Below are 7,475 nucleotides of genomic sequence, written 5' to 3'. Positions count from 1 at the left end.
AGGTGCCTCCACCATCATTTTACAAATGAATGGAATATTTAAGAGGGTGGATCAAAGTGACCCAAGTGATTGTTTTTGCCAAACAGAAGGTTCTCTCCTTAATGCATTTACCAACTTGTTTTGCGTCCCAAACGAGTGATAGCTACCATTTGAGGTAGGGCGTGCAGCATACCTGTGAATTGGGGGACAAATTGTTGGGTTTCCACACCAACATGAAAGCCGAAATGTCTTCTAAGACAGCCAGAACAGTTCAGTTGCAAACAATTCAATGCCCCTTTCTATAGTGCTTACCATTTAACCGGTTATGATGGGACTTAAGCTTATACCAGGTGTGGGGCAAACCAACCCGTATTGTTCCAAATTAACTTCACACGGTTAGGTTATCGGAAGAAAGCTGTCCAACCTTGATATTCGGCAACTACAAATTAAAGTAACAGTTAAGTGTCACTCCCTTAATTAAAATCGTTTGTCTTTCGACTTGTCCCGTTTGGGGTTACCACAACTTGTCATACCGATATATTCTCTATCTATCCTCTGGACATGTCAAACGATCTAGGTCGGTTCGCTCTAACTGTTTGCCCGAAAACATCTAACTTTATCTCTGATGAGCTCAATTTTAGTCCAATACATCTTGGCGACTCCTAAAGAAAAGCTCAACATCTTCATTTCCGCCACCTCCATCTCTGTTTCTTGTCGTTTCTTCAGTGCCACTCTCTCTAATATGTACATCACAGCCAGCTTCACTTTTTTCCATCCGTTCCAACCAGCTTGGATCTGTTTCTTAACCTCTTTACCGCACTCACCCTTGCCCTGGACTGTTAACCTGAAGTATTTAGAGTCCTCCCTCGCTGTCGCTTCACCCTGTCGCCTCTCTCTTCCTCATCCAGCCCTATCATTCACACATGTATATTTTGTCTTACTTCTGCTAATAGTGTATCCTGAGAATGTTTGATTGAAATTTGGGTTTGCTTGTTCAGCACCCAAGTCAGCACACATATTCCCTTTGTCCCCACCCTCCTTCCTGTCTATCATCTTCTGCTTTATTATTCGATAAAAAAAGAAAAGGAAAGGAAAACAGCAGATGAGTGTTTGCAACATCCTACTGAGACTAAAGCCTCATTTTCGATGATGTCCTAGAAACATAAATCTCATTTGAATTTCTAACATCAAGACAATCTACTTGTGAATAGCAAAATTATGAGTACAGCTAAAAAAAAAAATTATAATAAACTAAAATAAACATTGAGGAAGGCAAACAACTTCAAAACCATCCATATGCATGGAGTGCTTTTGACAAGAAGAACTAAAAGCCCTTGCTCACCAGGGGGATAAACAAATAAATGCATTCTGAAATCTTCCAAAACTTTCCAATACAGTAATAATCAACAAAATTGTTTGTTTTTGGTAACAGGGAACCCTGCATAGTTGTGGTTCTGCATTTGCAAATTCATGTATTTGCACATTTCTGGAATCTAACCAACGTTGCTCACTGAAAATCTTGATTTGCTGTTTTTGTTTTGGGAGGTATTTGGCGCCATCTGGTGTAATCGTATTATTTTATTGTTGTTAGCTCCAATTCATTGATCGTGTTGTTTAGGACTGCGCAAAAATCGATGGTGAGCTGAATTGAGATGCAAATTTGCCGTATGACCAGAATATTCTGTTTTGCGTGAGAATGGAAGTTGACCTGTGTATAGTCACAGTCAGGCTTGGGGAGTAATGAAATATATGTACTGGGGTAACATGTTTACAATTAAAGAACAAAAAGGAAATGTATTACAGTTAGGGAGGTGGGGGGGATGCGGGGCAATGATTATTCTCAACTTTTCACTATTTGTGTCAGGACCCGGTCTATATATTCTATATTCATGTTTGACCGACATCATCGTATTTCTGTATGCTTCACATAATTTCAAATGTCAGCCATAACAAACATCAAGCATTAATATTAGTTCATAAACCACTTTTTTATTCATATTTGCTTCTCTCCCTCTCTCGTTATTGTTCCAATTTAAGTATATGCTTATAACACACGTTCAGATGACACTTTTTTCCTTGCATCTGGATCTATTATTATGCTTTATGAATAATGAAGGTTCATTACAACCTAAAAATGTTCTTTATTCTCCAACCATATCCTTATTATCAAGTTGTCAGAGCCTTAATTTCATTTCCTCCATTGATGAATGTGGAGTCATTGGGGGTCGGAGAAACGGAAGCTATTTTGATACCTCATCCAACCATGATTCCTCTGGGAAACTAAGTCCACAGGGTAATAATGCTCATAGCAGTCTGTAGAGCAAAAATTAATTTATAAGGCACTTACTGCCTCCTGTTGAATAGAGGAGGAGGGGAGAGATGTTTTTGAGCCCGCACTGGGTTTACCTCGTTTGTACTGTTTACTGTTGTCTCATCTCATCCACCACCATGGGAGTTTTGGACCCAGCTCAATGGTAATTGGAATGCATACCGCATGTGTTATACACAGCTTCAACTCACAGTACATCATTGCTCGAGACAAGAAGTCACACTGTGTTGAATATATAGCTTGTATACAAAGCGTGTCAGAAAAGTTCCAGGGCTGCTGTCAACGAAGATCTATTATAAATCCAAACTGGAGATTGTAGGTAATCCCTCTAGACTAGGCAAACCGCAAAGCAATGTAAAACAGACAGATACTGTTCTGGACAATCAGCTCTTCTCAGTACAGCAATAGTATTAATCGTTCTTTGCAGAGGATAAAGATTATGTGCCTGTGAGATTCCAAATTGTCCATAGGTGTAATTTGCAGAGGAGAGTGTGTCGGGACACCCTTTCGTCATCGTCAATCCATCAGTATTTCAAGCCGAACCACAATGAAACCGTTCATCCGTCCTTTGTCATTCCTCATCAAAATGGCCGTCCGTCAACGTTTCCATCATTAATCATTCAAATGGGCTTGTGTCACTGCTTTTCTTTACTAATGTCCCCAAATATAGTATGTGCATACGATTGTTATCGCCGACCGCCGCGCACGAACTACACCTTCCCTTTTTAGGACCCTCAGCTGTTCAATAACCTACCTGACTAAAAATAGCCCACCACATCTGGCTACCAGTCCAGATTATATCCATCCCGCTCACCTCAAGTCAGTTGGAATCGGCCCCAGCTCACTTGAGAAACTAATGAGGACAAGAAGTATGGACAATTGTTGACACTGTATATGCTCTAAAAAAAAATTAAAAAATATATATATAGTCATGGTTTCAGCTTTTAAAGACAATGCTGCAGCTGTTCGCCTCAGGACAAAGTCAACAGCTTGACTCTTTGTTGAGGGCATTATTTGTTTCAGTATGTAAAATAGCCTGAAGGTTAATTGTTTTCTATTTTTCAGCTGTTTTACAGTCACTTGATGCCTTGACCCCTTTTTCACAGAAAATGTTTGCCATCCATTTTTGTTTACTGTACTGTACGCTGCTACATTAAGATTGTGTGATTATAATATTTTCTCTAGTAAACAAATCCAAAAAGTAAACTCACAAAAAAATGCTCGACACCAATTTACTTTTATTACTGTAAAATCTTCAAGGGAGTGATTGAACAATGCAATTTTTAAAGCTTTTCAAAGCTAAAGATAATTCTAAGTGACTTAATGCTCTATTTATTCAATCATAATAATGTATCATCCATGAGAGTAACAGAGCTCCATCAGTCCCTGCCACCCCCTGGGGCAACAGATGTTTCACGGCCCATATGGTGCCTTAATTTCTTTCATGGGTTCTCTGTAATCTCAACATTTGTTGCTCTCTTGTTCTAACATAACAAAAAATAAATGAGGAGAAACCTGTCAGTAGGCAAATAGTACCCCACCCCTCCATCTCTCACCATAAATCAAACATGCTCTACCCCTAGATCCTTATACAGAATATAAAGTGTGTAGGTGATGTCTTTACAATTTTTTGGGATCTCATACAATATTCCAGTAAAAATCTTGTTTATGTGGTTTATGTGTTTCAGAGCATAATCCCAGTACAGTGGACCTCCGCAATTTGCAAGGAATTGGAACCGAATAGCGGATTAGCGTAAATAATTGATGCACACTTAAAAGTGATTATAATTGCTTTTATGAATAGTTGAAATCAAAAACCTCAAACTGATCCTAAAACAAAATTCAAATGCTCACATAACAAACATCTTCAAACAAAACATTGTTGTCCCCTTGAAAATACAGAAAATAGCCAACAGGAAATAGCTAACAGCGAAACCATACAAACACAATGTACAATGTAATACTTTTGATGATGATGATGATGATGATGATTAATGTTGGTAAAAGTTCATTTTCTATGCAAATTAGTTCAAAGTTCAGTTCACAAGTTTGAAAATGAATCATTCGGTTCAAAATTTTGAACTAAGTTACCCGTTCCAAAAATGGACAAGTTAATTGTGGACGGGGCCTTAGTTCCCTGCTTTCTTTCAGTCTTTGTTGAACCATTGTTGCAGCAAGTCATGTCCCTATTGAGTGTTTTGTTTCTTCATCTTTCTTTTCTACTTTGAATTTTTATTTTTGGGGCTTTTTAAGTTTAAGCGAGAGATTGTGCCTTATTAGCCTTTTGTCGTGTTTTTGAAAATAAATGCTCTTTTGAGATTCATAATGGCTTGCCTTCCCATCTCCCTCTGTGTTTGCCATCATTACCCTTCCAAACTGTAACATTGAGAACTTTCTGAACTCAAAATTATAGCACATTTTCCTATTAGGCCCGAAATATTTTGTATTTTTTGGAATTATTGTCTTCTGGACTGAAAAAAAAAATCTATTGCTAATAGGAAGCAGACACACGGCATCAGTAGCTGTGGAGAGCTTTCTCCAAGAGACCCATTCAGTTCTGCTGCTATAAACAAAGTTTTATGTCATCCTTTATTCCATTTACTATTAATTTATACAACAACTCTCCAAGATGTGTGAGGTGACCACTCTTGATATTATGTGCAATAAATATATTTACACACAATGCGTGGAACCATTTGTATGCACATTAAAACACTTAGGTACCATACTCTATTCATCCCATATTAGTTATATTACTTGAAATACTATATGTCACAAATGCGTATATATTGCTGCCTATCCTTGCAAATATATAGTATTACTACAAGCAGTGCCTTTGTTTCATTCCTTCCCAATGCTACTGCATGTTTCCACAGTTTTGTTGCGGTAGTTTGTACATAATGCATATAAATATGTACACATACCCCCATGCGACTACCCTACCTAAGGCTGTATTGTTGCAAATGTGATTCAGGTGTTTATACCTACCAACAACTATGTGTATTGTGTAGAACCTTTTGTGGAGGATGTGGTCCTCTATGACCCTAATCTGGAATAGAAGATAGGGATTGAACTAATGGAAAAGGTGGAAACAATGTGGTAAGCAAGTTTTGCTACATAGTGTGCAACCGTCGTTTTGGACCCTGGTTGGATCAAGTCACCAACTGGCAGAAAGAATGCGGTAAAAAAAAGAAAAGGAAAAAAAAGGCACCTGTCATCTTGACACAGTTTGAGAGGATGTAGCAACGGATAATCCACCACCAATATCCTCATGATGCACAGCTGCGGTGTCCTTGAAGACACCGACACCCGGGTGCTTAAGTAGCCACTTACTCCATTGTGTTTGCTGTGTCCACTACTGCGATGGATCAAATGCAGAGGTCAAATTTCAGGTACATGACAAAGATGATTCGTCTCCTCAAATTGGTGCAGGCATACTGGACATTGCTGAGAAATCAGAAATTAATAAAGCATAACATTAAACCACTCAAATTTTCGTCTGATGAGGAATGTAAAATCGATCATTTGACATCTTAAACAAAGAATATTCATGTGCTTGTGTATTTTAACAATAAATCATCAATTTCACATTATCTTATAATTAAGTGGTTCCCCTATCTTCCTCTTAAACATCTGGCATGTGTGGTGATTTCCTACTAAATATCACATGAAATAAATTAGGCCATTTTCTGATCAAGAGTGGAGTTAAGCTATACTATGTCATTGATTAATTGATAACAACCATTTATATATATATATATATCCAAGCACCTTAAAAATTTGACCTTGATATTTTATGTACCGTATGTCCTATTTGAACAAGCTATAGAAATGTTAAAACCATACAATAGTAGGTATAAATGTAATAATTTATCAACAAAAATACACTATTTCACCACATGTCATAAAACACTCTCCGAAAGGTGGGCGTCCACCTTTGCCCATATTACAATTCACTATCAACACATTTTCGGATGTGGTTTGGCACTAAAATTGTAGATCTGATCTTAGAACCGGCACTGGTTCAAACCATTGGCATGTTGAATGACAAAGTCTTTGGGGTGAAATTCTTAAATTGTTCCTCCATCGCCCTACCCGCCTGACTATGTCAAAAACCAGAGTGATTTTCTTAAGTGCTATGTTTAGGCGTTTTCATATTTTCAACCCAAATGTGTGATCCAACAAAAGTTAATAACATCCATCACCCGTGCGTCACCATCACAGTGGCACTCATCATCTCATGACAGTTTTGTGCAGTGAATTTTCTTGTCACCGAAGCTTGTCTACAGATCCCGGATCTAAACACCTGCCATTCATCTCTCGGGATATCAGGCCTTAGTTGCTGTCACCGCTCAGTATCCTCCCCCGGTGGGATTCTTCTCATCACATTCACAACAGCTTTTTTTTGTTGTTGTATTTTTGAAAACTGGAAATATTATTGATTCCATTATCATGTATTCCTATCTACTATTGTCATACAGAGGAAAGTGAACATAGCCTATCTTTGTTTGTTCAAATGAGTACACGGTGTGAGGAGTCCATTTGTGGATGCTGAGATCTTTGCGTAAATGCTTCCACAGCACCTCGAGCTCATCCGAGCCAAGAGTAAACCACTCGAAGCTCGCTCTGCAATCGCCGCAATCCTCCTATCATTAGAGACAACAATGCGGTAACCTCAGCTTCCTGTCAACAATTTCAGTATCATTATTGACAACAGCTGCCATCCATCATTTTCCACCGCAACTACACTTGAAGTGTACTGTGCCTGATAACACAGACACTCTCTGGAAGCTCAAATCTAAGTACTTAGTCTTGACATGAAAAGTTTCCAACATTGTTATCAGGCCCTTTGTTGCCATCCGTGGCGTGATGACTGCACTCTTCTCTCAGAGGTGAATTTGTAAAGAGTATTTGTATATTTTTTTAAATTGTTATTAATCACCTTTCCTATGCTATTGCATAAGTAAACTGTTTTTTTGTTGTGAATAATGTCACCATGCTCTGAATAAGTGATGGAGGTGTTCAGCGTAGCCGACTGATATCTTTGAAGACAGGTTTTGTTTTTTGTTTTAATGAAGAATCGTCTCAAGATAAAAGAAAGCTAAAGGCTAAAAATGTCCTCTCTCGCGTACGTATCCTGCTTGGAATACACTTGTCTGTTTCCGCT

The sequence above is a fragment of the Leptonotus elevatus genome, chromosome 3 (genome assembly GCF_054856555.1).
Source record: "Leptonotus elevatus isolate MCC_2025b chromosome 3, RoL_Lele_1.0, whole genome shotgun sequence".
In the NCBI taxonomy this organism is placed as follows: domain Eukaryota; kingdom Metazoa; phylum Chordata; class Actinopteri; order Syngnathiformes; family Syngnathidae; genus Leptonotus; species Leptonotus elevatus.
This window is presented reverse-complemented; position numbering follows the sequence as displayed.